Below are 19926 nucleotides of genomic sequence, written 5' to 3'. Positions count from 1 at the left end.
GAAGAAAACTCCAACAGAACCAGGCTCCTTTTGTTTAGTGTTTGACAAGATACTACTTCCTGTAATGTTCTAAAAGTTTCCCAGAGTTGTGAGAAGCCTAGCCAAGATTCAAGAAGGTTTATTCTGTAATACCATGTTTTTACATGGTGTTTACAGACATACACAGGCTGAAACAAAATGTTGTTGTGTTGTGCAATAATCAGCAAACAATAAAAATACAGTATAACAACCAAGCTGCAGCTTGATGCGACACTCAGCAAACTCAGGCATAAACAATCACACTCATCCAACTAGCAGCAGTCCTCTCACGGAGAGGGATTGAATAAGATCAGCTAAGTGTGTGTAAAGTCCCAGATTAATAGAAAACTTTGCCACTGAAAAAGGTTCTAGTCTAGCACCAGACTTAATCGCTTTCTGAGAAACGGAGCCCTAGAGCCATGAAATATTCTAAAGTCCTGCAAAAGTTGCATGTTGAGGCTATGATTGTTTTCTTCTCCAGTGGGTGTGATTTTCTGAGTATGAGAAGCTGACTATTTTTCATTTATTGAATGAAATGAAAACTAAGGAATAAACTGCCAGTTATCTACAGGAAGTTATTCCTTTAATAAAGTTTTAATAATGCCCTGGAGAACAAGCACTCAAATTATAAATAACAACTTGGGATCAGACCAGTATTCTAAAACCTCTGAGTTTTTCAAATTGAATGAGATCACGGCAGCCTAAAGGCACACAGTAAAAGGTTGAATGGTTAAGATGACTAAAAGACACAACACTGCTATTTTCCTTTAAAATACCCAGTTTACAGCACAAGAAATATCATACTAAATAATAATGTTTTTAAAATTCTAAATTAACTGTGTAACTAACTGAACAAGCTGGAATAACTGTGCTACAGTGTAAGTTTACGAGTGTATGTGTTGTTCAGTGTGGGCCCACCTTCAAACGGAGTGGCTGCTGCAGAAACATACAAAGGCACATAGACACACATGCATGCAGGCATGCGCGCATAGATGGAAACACTTGTGGACATATTAGAAACAGGACTAACATATAGAACAATCTCCTCTTCTGTTAATTTCATAATTTGGCTCAGTCAATGATATTACCACAGTTTACTTTATATTAGCTTTCTTGTTTTCCATCAAGGTTAATGTGCAAGCTTCTTTAGTAATGCACACACTTAAAAACATGCACAGTACTTAAAAATACTGTGTATACTTAAAATACTGCACAACAAGCCCTAAAAACTAGAAAGCTATATACTTTTCAATGATTAGCACGAGGCTGCATAGAGCATGTGAAAGGACTAGTTTAACATTTTGGAAAATACTTACTTTCACTTTTGGTGAGTGTGTGCATTAAAGAATAATTCATAGCCAACAGATGGTAATTTTAGCATGGCAAGGTTTGGAAGATGTAGGAAACCCAACCCCTCCAAACTGAAACATTCCACCTACCTTTATACCTGTAGTTTACTTAGTAATACACTTTTGTGTTTAATCTGAAAATGTAAATTATACAAAGTAAGAGGTTAACTGGCAAGTGTTGTTCCCACAGTGAATGGCTCACACTGACAAGAGAATAAAGAAATAAGCTCGAAAATTTCCAAAATGTTAAGCGGTTGCTTTAACTTTTAATGAAAACATGATTTTTTTTAATTTTTTTTTTGGATTATGTAACTGGAGATGGACTGAGCTGAAAATTCCTAATACCATAATTGTCTGAACAGCCTGGAGGTATATGAAAGCTACCAGTTAGCCATGCTAATCGTATTTCGCCAAGTGGAAAAAGCAAAAGAGAACTGAATTTAAATGTTCCTTTATTCCCAGACATTTAAACTTGTGTATCCCCGTCTTCTCTCCCTTTCCCCTATTGCCATTCAACTTTAATCCACTTTCCTCAATCAGTACACACAGGGATAATGTGTGGCTGACAAATCAGAAAACAACACTTGTCAAGATGGGAGCCCCGTTGGCATTACTCTGTCTCTCTGTGCCTCGCAGCCCATCAAAGCTAATGAAAAATAATTTTGATGACCATAGTCCACAGTGAATACACACTACGCTCAGTTTATTATCTTTCTGTCTTTCCCTTCACCCTCTTCCCTCCCCCTCCTTCTGTGTCTGATTACTGTATGTCAGGATGCATGTGTGGATCCAGTGTGTCATAATGGCTAATGGATGCTATCATTTTGGGACCTGGGTGTTTTGTTCAAAATGCTGGAATCATTAGGTAGGTTAAACTTTTCCCTAGCGTGCACATTAATATCTGCTGGTCTCAAGGCAAGCAGATGGATCTCTAACACCGTCTCAGTGCTAGATTACATTTTAATTAATTTTGATCAGGCTTTTTACGGCATCTTCCTGACATCACCTCAAAGGCGTTCATGTTACTTGGTTTCTCAGTGAGCTTTTGTCAAAGACACCATGTGAGCATTTTAAACTAACAGTACAAGGTCAGTTAGGGAGACCACCAAAATACCATATGTAAATAAATAAAATATATTGCAGTTCAATTGTGAATTGATTTCCATTGTGGCAAGGAGTGACAAAGCATAAGAGTAAAAAAGGGTAGAATATAAAAAACCTGAACAACATACAGGAAAAGGTTAAAACACTAACTGACCTTAGGAGCAAGAAAAGCCACACCAACTACAGCTGTAACACCAATTTGTTAAGCGTGGTCTTGTAACCCAAATTTAACTGAAGGTTGATTTCAAGAGGAAACAGTTCTTCTCTGATTTACTTTAAGTAGATGATACATGTTAGCTAGCTGCCTAGCAATTTGTCTTTTGCAAGCTATCATTAGCTGATGTCATCCAGACAAAAGATGGCTTAAAGCAGGTTTGGCTTTTTTAACCCGAGTCGTTCGAACAGAAATCTGTCCACAGGCTGAGAGTCTCATTTCTAGGGAAGGATTGTTTACATCATTTAATACATGAAAAACAACAACATTGTCTACTTTTAACTAAGCATTCGGTATCGCCAATTTCACATGTTCTGTTTTTGATTGGCATGGCTCAGGAGACAACACTACTAAATTGATATCTTGCATAAAAGTCATTTTTCTATCAAAATTGCTGCACATGTAATCAGCTTTTTTCCAACTGCTGTCTGAATTATTTCTTCTGAAGCCATTTTACATCACTGTTATAGAGACTGGAGAAGATGCAGCAGTCAGCATCCTGTCATTTTACAGTTAGTGCAACATAATCAAATTAAAATTAGAGCAGAACAGAAGTTCAAACTGCATGTTGACGACTGATGATGAAACTTAAGGCACGGCCAACTTCTCTCAGCCGGTAAACTTCATGACCCGATACATATCCCTTTCCCTAGTTACGGAGATTTATAGGCGGTTGGAAGACTTCCACTGTGAGCATTTGCTCGCAGCATGAAAACAATGTTAGAAATCTGTATGGAAATAACTTCCCTTTAAATGTTGTATACTTACATAATATGCTACACAAGATTTAAAAATGTCTTCATTAGAAATACCCCAGTCAAAATGAACATAATGTTCTTGATTGTTGACTTGATCTAAGTAAGGAAACCACAATGCTGGCCATTGAAGAACAGATTGTTTTATATTTTTGATCAGACAAAAAAAAGTTTTGAGTTGCTCTATATACAACCCACTCGTTTAGCCATCTGCCCAAGTTATATTGAACTATGTACTTGTGTATGTGTGTCTGTATGAGTGTGATTATGTGTGTGGTACAAGGAGAGATGGTTAAAACCCCTACTGTTCCTCCCTTCAACCTCCCACACACAATCTGTCAGTCTTTCCTGCTGTCTAATACGGAAGGTATCCACATTACTACACACACACACACACACGCACATATACACACACTGGTCTGAAGCAAACATGACTAAGGTTGATTCTCAGAAGCCACATGAGGGTACCTTGAAGTCCTCTATGAGATCCTGATGTAACACATTGCAACCTCTTGTCATACAGCCATGCAGAACAGAGTGGCCGAAGTGGCCTCCCGGTGCCACTGTCACTGCAACTAAATTGAATGTCTTGGTGTCTATACTCCAGTTCCAGTAGTGTCTCTTGCTCGCTTGCTCTCTCTCTCGACAGCCGACATCTGAACTCTCAATGAAATCTCTACAAAATTCACAGCTGAGGCATTTTCTGAGGGGCTTTTTTTTCCCAAATAATAACATTGTGAGAGAGTCAACACCTGCTTCTTCTTTCTGTACAAACCAGTCTTTTAGCTCCTCTTTTTCCTCCCGAGTAGCCCTGCAGGCACTGTGGTCTTGTCTTTCTCTCTTCTCACGCCCCCTCACTTCCGCTTTTTTTCCTTTAATTTATTGTGAATTGATTTCTAAGTTTGGTTCGCCTCTGTCGCTGAAGGTGAAGATTTCTTTTCTGTCTTCCTTTTTGTAAGATTGACCCTTTTTTTGTTAACTTTAGTCACTGCTAATGTAACAAAACGCACTGTGATGATTCCAGTATTAATAAAAGTTGTACTTAAACTGTGTGCTGCTGTGTAAAACGAATCTTTTTATTCAAGAAATATGGTCAGAATCCTAAACCATCTACAGAGTTTAGTATGCACTGTAAGAAGCGATTCAGTATGGGTCAGTGAATAGTCTGTGTGGCATCTATAGGCCAGTCAGCGGTAGAAAGGCTAACTGTAGTCACTGAACCAAAGAAAGACACTTGCACTTTCAGTGCATAATAACAGTGGTTAGGAAAAGATTCCATATCCCATTGGTACATATTTTCCACAACAATAACTTTAGGCAGATAATGTAAATAAAAAGTCGAATGTCTAGGTTAAGTTAGAGTTAAAATGAATTACACTCTCTCTCAGATGTATATAGAAACATTAAATAGGAGTCTGCAGATGAGAAAAGAGTAATATGTACAGGTCAGCACAGCTCACATTTATATAAAAACATGGTCTTTATGTGTATTGCACATTCCTCTCCATATGCAGAATACAAGGCCTTATGTATGTGGCACACCTTCAAAAAGGAAGAAGGCATGCCAATTATTCAAGGTCTTTCTCTCTTCTAAGCTAGAAAAGAAGTGCTCTAAAGGGCTGTCTCCAGATGAGTCTATATTCTTACAAATAAGGTTCCTCTGTTATCGTTTTTTTTTTTGTTAACTCGGTTTTCCTGGGTCTTTTCACATGTGTCATGAATAAAGCTTCTTTTTTTCGGTACTGGCACTAGTTTTATTTTGTTGTATTTATCCGCGACACCTTAAAGGCCGGTCCGTGAAAATATTGTCGGGCACAAACCGGCGCAAAAAAGGTTGGGGACCGCTGAGGTAGGGCATTAACAGGGAAAGGGGGGCACAAAGAAATACTTCTTTCTTATTCTCATTTAAAATGTCTAGCTTTTTATAAATAATCTTACAACCAAAGTGGTCAAACGCATAGAAATCATACATATATACCAAAAAGAAACTGTACATCAATGTCACAACAGTGTTTGTTTTCTTTCAAAGGCTTTATGGCTTTTCCTACAATACCTGGTGGGCCGGTCTCTTGCCAAAATGCCCGGGCCGATTATTTGTCCCAGTCCAGCCCTGAGTACCATTATGCACAGCTACTTTCTATAACGTTGATATTTATTTAAACTATTTTTCTCCAAGTGATCTTTCTGAGTTAACTTCAGTAATAACTTCCTCCAAACCATCAACGTGTCTTTTAGGCCCCATTCCTACAAGACTGCTTAAACAAATCCAACCATTAATTAATCCTTCAATCTTAAATATGACCAATTTGTCTCTATTAATCGGCTACAGCTTAATCCATTGTTTAAAAAGCCATCCCTTGACCCAACTGTTTTAGCTAACGTCATAAATTCTGGAAAGAGCCACCTACATGTTCATTCTTTTTCTCTGAATTTAAACCAGTTTCATTATCCCATCTTACTGATATAATAATGCACATGAAACCAACTACGTGCCCCTTGGATGTGTCACCTATACGCCATTTTTCAGAGATGTGCTGAAGACAGTCGGCCCTAACATCCCCACTATTGTAAATGGCAGTATCTCAAATGGAACTGTTCCTCATTTGTTTAAACAAGCTGTTGTCCAGCCACTTCTAAAAAAAAACCTGGTTTGGAGACATCAGTTCTCTAAGCTGTCTATTGTTCTTGTCTAAGGTTCTCGAGAAAGTTGTCCTCCACCAATTATCCTCATAATTGGTAACACACATAATATTCTGGATAAATATGAGTGTAGTTTCAGAGCCTTCCACAGCACAGAGTCTGCTCTACTGAATGTGTTCAATGATGTGCTTTTAGCTGCTGACTCTGGAAAAAGTACAGTTTTAATTCTTTTAGACCTGAGTGCAGCATTTAACATTGTCAACCACACAATCCTATTAAACCGTCTAAGACATGTGTCGGCATTCAAGGCTCTGCTCTAAAATGGTTTGCCTCTTACCTAGAGAGCAGATCATACTCTGTGATGCTGGGTAACAAATACTCTTCCCCAGCTACACTCACTTGTGGAATACCTCAGGGCTCTATTCAGGGCACTGTCTTATTCTCCTTATACATGCTCCCATTAGGCTCCATTTTTCAGAAACACCAAATTTCCTATCACTCTTATGCAGATGATACACAGTTCTACCTCTCTCTAAAACCAGGTGCTGATAGCACATTGCAGAAAGTCTCAGATTGTCTTAGCGACATACATTGCTGGATGTCTCTGAACTTTCTCAAATTAAATCACAACAAAACCGACATTATAATTTTGGGTAAGCAGGACTCTGTTAGTCTTATAAGAAACGACTTGGGCCCATTATCAGCTAATGAACATCCCCATGTAAAAAAAAAATCTTGGTTTCATTTTTGATTCTACCCTTAAGCTGGACAAACAAATAAATTCAGTTGTTCATGGCAGTTTTTTCCAACTCAGGAGCATTTCTAAACTAAAAAAATCCTGTCATCTAAAGACCTGGAAACTGTTATCCATGCTTTCATATCATCACATCTTGACTACTGAATTCTCTCTATTTAGGCATCTTTCACTTAAGCCTGTCCCGCCTGCAACTTGTTCAAAATGCACCTGCAAGGCTCCTGACGGGTACCGGAAAGAGAGAGAGAGAGTATTACTCTGATACTCGCATCTCTACATTGGCTGCCAGTTAAATACAGAATTGATTTTAAGGTTTTATTATTTGTTTTTAAAGCCCTCCGTGGTTTGGCTCCAGGTTACATTTGAGATCTTCTTAGCCTGCACCTACCCACTCAAACTCTGCGCTCCTCCAGTCAGATGCTTTTATTAGTTCCAAGCTCCAAGTTCAAATCTAGGGGTGACAGGGCTTTCTCCATTGCCGCCCCGAGACTCTGGAACAGTCTTCCCTCTTTTATAAAATCCTCTTCATCCTTGGAAGTCTTCAAATCGAATCTGAAGACCTACCTATTTTCCAAGGATTTCAGAGCTCTCTGACACCTCTTTTATTCTGTTTTAGCTACTCTGGTCTTTTATCTCATTGGATGATGTTTGCATGTGTATACGTATACATGTATTTTATGTTCACGTATGGTAAATGGCCTGTATTTGTATAGCGCTTTACTAGTCCCTAAGGACCCCAAAACGCTTTACATATCCAGTCATCCACCCATTCACACACACATTCACACACTAGTGATGGCAAGCTACATTGCAGCCACAGCCACCCTGGGGCGCACTTTCAGAGGCGTATGCACACGTATGTGTGCTTGTGTGTGAATGTGTACATTTTTGTATATGTATGTGCATATTTGCATGTACACATACATATTTACAAACATATATGGATGTCTTACAATGTTTTCTATTATGTTTTCATAATATCTATTTTTTTTGTTTTTATTATATTATCCCTCTGTTTAAATAAAGATGACTTGACCTGAAAGAGTAAAACAACTAACTGATCATCTGGAGAGGAATGTTTCAGTCAGGTTTCAGAGCTCGTCACATTTAGTGAAGGTTACAAATGATCTTCTTGTGTCTTCTGACAGTCGACTCATCTGTAGTCCCCTGTCTGTAGGTGTAACTGTAGGTATTAAATGTATTGACGGTGGTTTGAATCATATCTATCTAATAGACTCCAATTTTTACCTCTATTCAAATGATACCAAACTTTATCTGTCCATTAAGACAGATAGCATATACCAGTTAGTTAAACTACAGGAATGTCTTAAAGACATAAAGACCTGGATGATCTCTAATTTCCAACTTGCAAATTCAATTTATAGAGGGCTAATATATAAAATATTAACCAACTATGTAGGACTGGTTCCATTGTGCAATATCTCTAAGATTGCAAACATCCTGTCTCAGAGTGACACTAAAAAACTAGTTCATGCATTCATTACTTCAAGGCTTGACTACTGTAATTAGTTATTATCAGGATGTCCTAAAACCTCCATGAAAAGCCTTCAGTTGATGCAAAATATTGTACTGATAGAAACACCCCTCTCATTTTAATGACCTTATAGTATCATGTCACCCCATTAGAGCTTTCAGACTTACTTGTTGGTCCTAGAGTATTTAAAAGTTGAATGGGAGCCAGAGCCATCATCTTTCAGGCCTCTCTTCTGAGGAACCAGCTCAAAGCTCTACCTTTAAGATGAGGTTTTTAAACTTTACTTCCTTAGATCCTTCTAAGGAATTCAATGGGGATGTGGCAAACAACTCTAGAGGCCAACTTCAAGCCAATAGCGCAAGTCACCATCAAGCGTGGGATCTACCAAGGAGAAGCTTTGTCCCCACTGCTGTTCTGCCCAGGCCTGAACCACCTCAGTGAGATAACTGACTGGCTGCAGATACTGACTACAGAATGGATAAATCGTCAGCAGCCTCCTCTGGATTACAGCAAGCTGTACGCCAGGAGTGAATGAAGCATCAATTCACACCACTAGGATCTACAGCAACAACATTTGAATGTCATTCAAACTGGAGAACTGTAGTCAGATAGCAACACAGGGAGGGAAGGTAGTCCGAGCTGAGGGGATCACACTACTAAAAGGCAGCATTGCAGATATTGAGGTACCTGTGAATCCTACAGCTAAATGGGAACCACCAAGAGGCTGAAACGAAGCTGAAACCAAATACAGAACCTGCAGAGACTAAGACAAGTCTTCAGGAATCAGCTGAATGAAAAGGAACAAAATCTGAGCAACCTATGCCCTCTCGGTTATCAGATAGCCTACTTGGACAATGAACAGAGCCAAGATCCTGTGGGACTTGCAGACATTTCTGGTGATGGCTAACCAACTGGACATAACAGTGGTGAACAAGCAGAATAAGAAGATGGTCATAGTGATAGATGTTGCCATACTGAGCGATAACAACTTCAGGAACATGGAACACGAGAAGCTCGAGAAATACAAGGGCTGAGAGAAGAGGTTGAAAAGATCTGGAGAGTGAAGGCAAGAGTGGTCTCAGTGGTAATTGGAGCACATGGAGCCTCTGGTGGAGGACCCAAACTTGAACGATAAAGACTGTGTGCAGGCGGAGAGGGGAATTGAATATATTATATAATTATGAATGAGATATTGTCTATGAATTAGAGCATATAGCACACTGAGGCAGAAATGAAAAATGAAAACAAGAATTTTAAAATCTAATTGGACGGCTAAAGAATTTCTCAAAACCCACATACACCTTGCAAAGCTTAGCCTTCAGCTGCTCTTAAGCTGGATACTTTGAAAATCTTTTGTTTGTCGAGAATCAAAAGGGCTTCAGCTGAGAAACTATACTGTGAAATACCCAATCATAACCTTTGTGGTTATGAACAAATCATGAACGCTTCCCTATGCCTTAAAGATCCTTACCATTCTTTAATTAACAACACATCTCCCCCGTCCCTCTTCTCAGCTGTTTCTCTTTCCCTCTTTCTTTCTCCCCTTCTTTCCCCCAGTCAAGTCTGTCCCGTATTCAGTAAGTGAAAATAAAATAAACAATAAAAGGTGAATCAAATGGACCATTACGGCAAGGCTGGGATGGTCAATTTGGTAAAGTAAATCCGTTGGGCATCTTTCTTTGCCTTTAGACAACAATTCTGATGGCAAAAGAGCCAAACGGGACAGGCGAAAAAAAAAAAAAAAAAAAATTAACAACACATTTTGAAGTAGCCAGTATCTAGTCATTCAGTAACTAACAAAGGTTGAAACTCAAAGGATAGTGAAACTTCTAAATGGCATGAATGTTGGACAAGAAAAATTTGTATGATTAACAGTGAAAATAAATAATGATTAAAACCATGGCTAAGAGTGTTGGAAATGCCTGTAGAGTTTTATTCTGAAGCACAGACATTGATTTCTTGGCCAGAGAAACTAAACCCCATCCTGATTACACCTTAGTGAACATTGCAGTTGCTAATGCTGAGTTTGCAGTTTCCACTTCAATTCAGATTTTTCCAGGTCATTGCTCCTGACAAAGAGTTATAGATCACTCATGAGGCTGGAAATGAAGTGAAAGAAATTAGGTGTATTCTACTGCGTGCTGGTAGGGGGCAGCCAAGACCTTTAACTCTCAAATGCAGAAATGGGTCTGAAGCAGACAGAGCAGTGATAGTGCATGCTTACTGTACACACATGTAAATATGTTAAACAACACGAGTTGTTCAGGAATATGTCACACAGACATAGGGACATCATCAGATGGCTTACATTTCTGAGGCAAACTGTGGCAAGGTACTCTAAAATGAATCTAATTTATTTTCCTGTGAATACAGTTAAAGCATCAATAACTTCTTTCTTTCTTTTCAAGCTTGAAACAGCCGAAAACACTTTTCATTAGCCTTCATTATCGTTTCTGGAGATTTATGTTCCATTTCTAACAATAGCTGCCGGTGGTGGCCATCATCTGCTGAGAATTAGTGAATGGTCTGCTGGTTAACTGAGCTAAATCTTGTCAGCTGGTTTTGATTAAAGCACTTGATAGGGCAAGGACAGACTTCTTTTACTTAACACCTACTCCCCATTGCCAGCATGGAACCACACATAGAACTTTAATTAAAAATAAGTGGGGCACAATTAATCTGAGGGAGGCAAGCTTCATTCAAACGCACAGCAGCTTGAGACTGTAAGCCCGTTATACTGCCTTGTGTGTGTGTGTGTGTGTGTGTGTGTGTGTCCATGCGCTCTTAGCTGAAGTGAAGTGAATGTGTCTCTACTCTGCTCTTCTCTTCTCATACTGGGACTCTAATTAAATGTTTAAATCGTGTGGCTCAGTGTTAGCAGCACTAATAGCGAATTGCTGCATGACATATTGAAAAGACTCACGTATTGTTGTGATTTTATTCATAGAGAAGTAGCACAGACACTGCAGGATAGGTATATCAGCAACTAATTTTACTATTACTTTTAAACTTTGCTTTTTAAATTAGTTTTCCTGCACTGTCAAACAATCCACCCAGTGAGTGCACATTTCTGTCGACCTAAGAATGTGTGTGCTTTTGCCTTCGTATCCAAATAAACTGAAGTAACATTCAAAGCATGCCATGCTTTTTATCTTTTTTATTTTGTGCAAGGTTTATGGAGAGAGTTTCACATTCAGGGTAACCTGACCCATACTGTGCAAAAATATCCCAAAGGTAACAATAACCTGAACTGATTGTTATGAGTAGAAAAAAGAGAGTACAACATTATATAGTGTATGTATGCATTCTTATGTATTAACTGTGCTTGGAAAGCATGGTTTATGCACATGCATAGAAGTCTACAAGACTTGTTTTTTTACAATTAGTCTACATAACCCACAGTGACAAAGTGAAAAACATTTTTTCAAAATCTGAAATCTTTAATTTACAAATGTATCAGATCCTTTTCTGTGGCTCCAAATTGTGGTCAGGTGCGGTCTATTTGCTTTAATAAGATGTGCCTAGATCTTGATTGGAACCCACCTGTGGTGAACTGAACAGACAGGACATTGTTTAGAAAGGCACAAATTAGTTTATATAAGGCCAGACATCTGAAACTGCATGTCAGGGCATAAAAACCCAAAACGTCCAAAGTAAAATTGATGATGTAAAGTGTAAAATCTTTCAAACTGAGTTAACAGAATTGTGGTACCTTGGTCATTTTAGTGACTGGGACCAAAGAGTCACTTTAACAGGGCTTGAAAAATTATTTTAGGGATAAGGACAAAAGTAAAACCACCTCAGCAGTGCTCCATCATTGAGGCTTTTGGGTAAGTGATGAGGGAAAAGTTTTTCTGTCAAAAAGAGAAATATTTAGGCTCAACTCCAAAAGCCAGGCACTTTCACTAGTTTGTTGCCCAGTAATCTGATCCCTAACACAAACCAGTGGTAATGGACAGTGTCGTGCTATGGAGTTTCTTTCTTAGCTGTTGGAAAAGTAGGCAAAATTGAAGGGGGAATGACTATAGGCAAACACAGGGAGTTATTGGGCTGTCAAAAGAATGTTTGTTTCAGTATGACATACTGGAAGTATCTGACTAGCATTGAGTGGTCTAACCAAAACACAGACATAAAGCCTATAGAATGTCTCTGGAGGGACCTAAAAATGTCAGTTCACAGATGTTCCACATCCAATCTATGGAAGCTTCACTGGATCTGCCAGGAAAGAGATAAAGTATTCAGGTGTGCAAAGTTGTACAGTGGAAACATACAGAACAAGACCAAGCAAAGTACTGAGTCTAAGGTCTTGATATACTTTTATTCATGTTAGCATTTGATTGAACAGGTATTCAGAAAACTGCCCTAATTACTTCATTACAGAAGGAGAACAAGAAAGCCAAGAACAACATGGAGCCTTCTTACAGAGGCACTTGACGATTCTGACGAAGTGCGTGAAAAACAACCATGCCTTTAACTCCAGCAAGTCATCTCCTCAGGTCTCTTGAAAAGTCTGTTAGACAGCTGCAGCTCATGAACAAAAGCTCTGCTAGAGTTGTGACATAGACCACAGAGGCTAAAAACAAGCCTCCAGTTGTGCTCTCGGTGTCAGTGAACTGGTTTTAAAATAGTCCTGCTCATTTACACACTGGTTTAGAGTAAAAATACATCCCATAGTTTCTTTCCCATATTTTCAAACCCAAAATTGTTGAGAATGTTTTGTTTTCCTCTCAGACAAAACACGGTGAATAAGAAAATATTGACTCTTGCTATTTTTAAACTGAGACAGAAATATATTATGTCGGCTGCAATATTTCCTACTGTGGGCACATGAATGTCATGGATTAATGAAAGGAGTGTGTGAAATATGTATATAGTGGTTAAGGAAGTGTGAATGTGATGGCCATTTTATCTTGAAGAAAGAAATCCCTCCATTTAACAAAACACACAATGACATTGTGGGTGAAACTGAAGACAACCATTCTTTCTTCTTGAATGATTATAGTGCTGTAGTGGTTTTCTGCAGCATAAGAAACTTGTAACATGAAGCCTTTGAATCAGAGTCAGCTCAGTTAACATGATTGTTCTATTTACGGTTTAAAATTTCAAGCATTTGGGATTTACTGCACATGTCTGGTTTCCAGGTCAAATAATTTTATAAATTAAACAAACAATTCCACTTTGACAATCTGGGAAAAAATGGAAATGGTAGGGTATATGTTTATAGATTTAGGGTCACATTTTATTACCTATTGTCATTTAATAAAGTGGCACCTCTTTCCACTCTTGTTGAACCAAAGTACATGCACATCTCACAATAAACTACAATTACTGAAGACAGAAACACAGATTAGTCTTTTTCTGAAAATATGCAGAAATATAAATAACATATGCAGTCCACTCAAACTCATAGCAGGTTGTTAAACATGAGAGAGAGATATAGAGAGATCTCACAAACAGCTTTTTTCCTCTGGGCCATTTGGACTGTCAACAAACACTATCATGTATAAATATGGCAAAGGAAATTAAAAAGGGAAAGGTGAAAGCACTAGTTTTACTTTTGATAAAATCCTAATCATAGAGCAACAAGGCCAAAGATGGCATGTTTTTATTATTACACTGATCAGTGGCCTGCTGTGACACCTCACAAGGAATCGCAAAGATCTCATGTTTAATATAAGTATATATTATTGACTATAGACGGAGGGCATGGAGGGAGATGGGGAAGAATTAGTGGAGAGAATAACAAAGCAATGTTGCTTGAGATGAAAGGGATCTGGAGCTTGGGTGTCTTACACAATGACAGAAAAATGCCAGTCTTCTCATTTTGCGACTGTCATCATGTCCTCGACATAGCTGTCAGGCCTGAGGGATAACGGCGGCTCCTTGGTCTGAAGCTGTTGAAAGCTGCATCAGAAATCACAAAATACTTCAGCTTACAGCAACAAACCATTGCATGTCTCTTCTGCATACATAGTGGCCTTGAGTACTGGCGACAGAGAGAGAAGGAAGAAAGAGGAGCGACTTGGTGGTAGAAAGAAAGGCTGTCTCAGTAAATGATGTGCTATATGCTCTTGCAGCATGTCCACAGCAGAGGGAACAACAAAGGGGGAAAAAAAACAATATAACAAGTAAGTATGTTTGTACTGACAACGCACCGAAATGTGCACAAATTACAGCAGAACATGAAGAGTGTTCACAGACATGTTGAAATGTTTGACAGAATCTTTCAAATTACGAATTCCATCGTAATGGTCTTGGTGGGACATCCAAGGTCAGCTTATCAAACTCAGCTCCACGCTCACCAGTTTGAGCTGGACTTCAACATCTTCAACATGTTTGCTTTTTTTGTATTTTAAGATGAAAAAGAACAGATTCTTGCAATATTTGAACTGTGCTTATGTGTTCATTACCCTTCCATTCGATACGCTACTTCTAGATGAGCAACTTAGACAAATATGTGCCTGCCTACATACTTACTTTCAAACAGGGCATGTATGTACCACAGGGAGACCTATCCCACTAAACATTGGACTTCTGATAGATATGCAGTTCATATCTACACTGGATCCGTTGGTCCATGACCAACTCTGTATGACATATGCACTGGACTATCTGCTCCACAGTCTTTGTCATTGCGCATATTTCGGAAACTGCCTGCGAGAAGCTGGGGAACATTTCTGCGCGAAATCCACCCTGCAGCTACTTTTTTTTTTTTTTTTTAAGCATCAAGAGCCCGTGCCATCTTGGAGATGTCCGCTGATCACTTTGCTTTACTGCACACAACTGTTCATACAGGTCCCACGAGCATCAACGCTAGAAGTTCAGTAGAAGTCGAAAAAAAAGACGTCGCCTAGCGTTACAAAACAACCCCTTCAGCAGACCAAAATTGTACGTCCCAAAATGCCATATAAAAGACGTCACTCTGACGTCAGTTTGCTCCGTGGGATTTAAGGCACTCGCCTACCTCAAACAGCATTTTTGAGATAGATAGTAGTTGTAGTATAGTGTGTCAGTAGTATTGTTTCTAGCATGAAATCAGGTAGTGGTTGTAACAAGAAAACACTTTTGTTTGAGTTTTTAATGATTTTTGGGGGGGGCTGAACTCCTTACTTTTAGGTTGTTATTTTATTTAATTTTATTTTTTTCCAGGAAAGAGTCTGCTTTCAAAGTGTTTGCTTCAGTATTAAATTCCTGTACCACAACAAAAACAATACTTTTTGCTCTCATAGATATTTTCAGTCTAACAAGTAAACACAAACTAATATGCCTACCACAATTTAAGCCAGACAGCTGCACGTAGTATTGAATTTGTAAAAAACAAGTTTTGCAGTTATTAGCACAATGAATTAAAATGAACAATTAAGATATAATGGGAAGAGGGTTGGAGAAGTTTATGTTTAACTCAGGTTAGACAGGAGTGGTTGATTTTTGTCTGTGTATTTATTTAAGAGCTGCACACAAAATATAGAGAGGGAGAACAAAATTGTATGCCCCTGAAAACCCAGCGTTCATGTTTTGCCTTGCAGCCCCTGGTATTCCATCAGTTATACCTTAAATTAACACCAAACTAGCCAAATATTTGGTCATGAGATGATTTCCATTCAGCTTCCCAACCAGCTGAATCCCACAAGGCTGTGAGCTTTCACACCCGTCAATCACCACTAATGATTTCCTGTCTGTTTATTAGTTGCCTTATGAATGTTTTTGACAACAAGTTAGACTGTGCCCCAAAGATACGCCCTGGTTAATATGCAAAAACCCAGATGACTCATATTTTAGTCTATACTGATTATGCACTTTGATTAATATCTCCTCCTCATTCTTTCCATTTTTCCAATATCTCTGTCCTTCTCCCAAAATATACCCTTGTCCCACCCAACACAGACACACACAGACTTTTCTCTTTCTTTCTCTCTTTTTCTTTCTCTCAGGCTGTTTGGGAATGGTGTGTTTCTCCTGTCTGTTGATGACTGGTCTGGCATTGATGGCTGCAGTTAGCCAGAAGCCCACAGCATCACACTCACTAATTAAAGACAGCTAATGAACGACAGCATTAGCATTTCAATAAAGGCTCCCGCTCTCTCTTCACAGCTGCCTGGCTGCTGAGTTGTTCATGATGCTGAGTCTATGGCCAACCACATAGAGCTATGATGCTCAAAGGAGGTGATAGGAAAGAATCACCTACATAGTTAGATTTGTGAAAATAAAACTAAAATCCTGATGTGGCTCTTAAAGGTGCGTCAAATCTGAAAACGGATAAAATACTTAAATTTCAAGATCCAGACAAATATCCATTATGTTGCTGGCTCATTCATAAGCTGATCGGGGGGACTATTATCTCAAGAGCTGATAATTTTCAGGCTTCATTCACCATAGGAAATAACTATTGCTATGCTAAAATTTCAGGCAACAGTCCATACAGGATGGATATAATCACAAAGGATTTGTTAGCTCAGCTGTAATGATTTCAGTTTTATTTACTGATAAGACCCAATCAGGTAATGAACATGAATATCAAGATGACTCTTTCTAAAAGCACGTTTCTGCTCATCTAGACTGAAATAGTTTTCAGACCAGCTGTTTCATCGTCCTTTACCAAGTGCCAGTTTTAGATGTTCTTAAATGGCAGAGTCATTTTGGCACTGAAGTAATGATGCACAATTTCTATGTATCAATGTTTAAAATATTATATAAAGATTGTGGCTATACCTGCCTCAAAGGATGTCTATGCTTTAGGAGGTGCAGCTGCATTTTTCCACTATGTCAGCTGCACGGACACAGATTTAAGTGCAATGGCCAATCTTCTATTGATGCATACTAAAATTCCTGTAATTTACAATATCAGCACTGTATGTGTAAGCTTTTCCTGGATATGGTTTAATACATGCATATACTTAGTGGATGCTTTATTAGGTACACCTTGCTAATACTGGGGAGACCCGCGTTTGCCTTCAGAACTACCTTAATTCTTTGCGGCATGATAGCATCACACAGTTGCTCCAGATTTGTTAGGTGCAAATTCATGATGCAAATCTCCTGTTCCACCACATCTGAAAGGTGCTCAATTGAATTGAGACTAAGATGCTATTTGAGCTGTAATGTTCCACATCCATCCTTTATATTACTGGCATCTTGAAACTGCAATCATCTATTATGGCAGAAAGCTTAGCTTGTTTCATGCTCATAGAAAACTGTAGCTGTCTCCATTTAACAATGTATCCATCTCCCATTAACAATGACACGAGCTGGTTGCACATTACATGTGCACATTATGGATAAACCTCTGGTTTTTAGAGAGAAAGTGATGGGTGCCAGGCTGGCTCTAATTTTAGTGCTCCGAGATCAGTTACATTCTGTGTTTTGTGTGGAAACATAACTAGTATTAGCAAGTAAACGAGCTTCAGTGAATTATCATCGTACCAGGTGAGTTTCATCTTGCTAACCACCGGCACCGGTCTAGAAAGGTGGCATGGAGTTGCACCCACCCTAGTTGAATTCTGATTGGCTTCTAAACTGATCACTCAACTTCCTGCGGTATAGTGAAGAGTGGAAAAAACAAAACAAAAAAAAAAACACCTCTGCTAATCACTTTAGCCAACCTGTTGAGAAAATGGAGTGTGAAAAAGTTGTTAAGAACTTCTTTAGTACATTGGCAAGTAAAGCTTTGATGATGAGGGAAAAAGGAGATGACAGCTCTGACCAATAACAGTACATTCAACTCAGCAGCACTTTTGGAAATGGCATCTTTTAGAATGTCTCAATGTAATATGTTTACCTGCTGTTTTGCCAATATTGCACCTTCATCTTGCTAAATATGTTTAGTGCCCCCACAGATATTAACAGTTAACCATTTCACACACAGCTGAAGCCTTTTAATTGGGCTTAGTTCTTTTTCTTTGTTTTTAATAAATGTTCCTCCTTTTAAAATCAAGATGCAGGTCTGCGTTTTTGAGTTCATGAACAAAAGTTTGTTTTTTCCCAGTGATATGTGGTCCTCACAGCACAGCCACTACAAAGCATAGAAAGGCAATTGTTTGTGTGAATGTAGTAGTAGAAAAGTGCTTAATAAGAACCAGAGCTATTTACCATTTACAAATATGACAGAATATAAAGCTTTTAAAATGTGCTCACCTGAACGATATAAAGCTATTTTAATATTAATCAATTTAATGTTGATTGGGAAACACACAGATGAGGGTTGTTGTCTGTGTTTCTTTTTTGTTTTGTGACAGGTGAGACCTGGAGATTTGGGACCGCCCCTGGTGGGCGGAGCTGGTCTTCGCTCCTTTCATAAGCGCAGGTGTGGGCAATTGGGTATTCCTTTGCAAACCTGAAGCTGCGAGTGCTTGGTCCGAGTTGGGCAAGTTGGTGTTTCTTAACTATGAAAGTCGGATACGCGTCCTTCCCCTAAACTTCTGTTAGAACGGTAGGTTACACAAAAATGTACCACTTGAGCTCTGGCTGTTGGCAGAGGTTTACAGTTATTTGCACCCTTGTAGGTGGGAAACATTGCTCCCGTGAGAACGGTATAGTGGACTTCATCGCCACTGACCCACATTTATTAGGGTGTGACACGAACTTGTGGACAGGTAACAAAACCAATTCAGTGGAGGAATATTCCTGTGTTTTATTGTCCAGCTAGTGATCTCCTGTCTTTTATTCACAGAGTACCGAGCTGCTGCTTTGCCAGGTGGATTTCTGGCTGCGGGCAAAGGACCCGACACATCAGTGTGTTTTAATTTGTTTTAAACTGGTGTAAGCCGACAGACTGACTGCTGCGGCTGTCGATGGTTTTGGTTTTTGGTTTTACTTTTTCTGTATCAGTAGGCACCACAGATATTGATCCTTTTAGTATTTTAACGTATGTATGAAGCAAGCAAGCACAGCACAGCACAGCGGTGGGCCCGAGTGAAGACGGCACTGAAGATTTGACTTCTTTTCTATAGTGTTTTACCCATTTGGGGTCATGTGTGAGTTGCCGTCCATGTTTAACCTGTGTGCTATGTCGATTTGTTTTTAAACGGTTCCCCGCAGCGCTTGTCCCGTCTCACGGGCAATCGCACAGTTTTATCGTCTCTAATAAGGTAACGTTTTTAATTGGTTTGAGGTGCCGCTGTTACACTGTTTCTTTTATTTTGTATTAAAAAAATTAAACTCTTTTAAACTGACTGTGCGCCTACGGCTCTGTCCTATTTTAAATAGGTACCTACCACGGGTCACAGTTTGTTTGTTTGGTTTTTTGTTCTTGGGGATGGGAGGAAATTGCCTTTCTGTAAAGGTCACCACACACCGCTGTAGTCGAGCACAGTTAAGTCATTGTCATGTTCAGGTAGCCAATTTGAGATCATCTGAGGTTTTTGACATGGTGCCTTCTCCTGCTGGAAGCAGCCTTCAGAAGATCTGTACACTGTGGTCATAAAGGATGAATGGTCAACCTGAGCAAATTGCAGAAGTGGCAGGATTGGCACCTAGTTGTTTTCTGCTGCTTCAGCCCATCTGCTTAAGGGTTCAGTGTGTTGTGTATTCAGGGATACTTTTCTGGATACCTTGGTTGCAGTGAGTGGTTATTTTAGTTACAATCTGGCCATTCTGGTCTG

The 19926-nt window shown here is 39.1% G+C and overlaps 1 long non-coding RNA gene across 1 annotated transcript; it reads left to right on the top strand.

The window, feature by feature from the left end:
• The first annotated feature begins 18560 nt into the window (after positions 1–18560).
• On the top strand, positions 18561–19184 carry LOC146718181 (uncharacterized). Its single transcript, XR_014920863.1, has 3 exons — positions 18561–18755; positions 18829–18918; positions 18996–19184. It is a non-coding gene; the product is annotated as an uncharacterized LOC146718181 (long non-coding RNA).
• Positions 19185–19926: the final 742 nt, after the last annotated feature.

The sequence above is a fragment of the Copadichromis virginalis genome, linkage group LG1 (assembly GCF_057382275.1).
Source record: "Copadichromis virginalis isolate Kocher_CV1m ecotype Utaka linkage group LG1, C_Virginalis_male_GT1.1, whole genome shotgun sequence".
Taxonomy (NCBI): domain Eukaryota; kingdom Metazoa; phylum Chordata; class Actinopteri; order Cichliformes; family Cichlidae; genus Copadichromis; species Copadichromis virginalis.
This window is presented reverse-complemented; position numbering and strand designations above follow the sequence as displayed.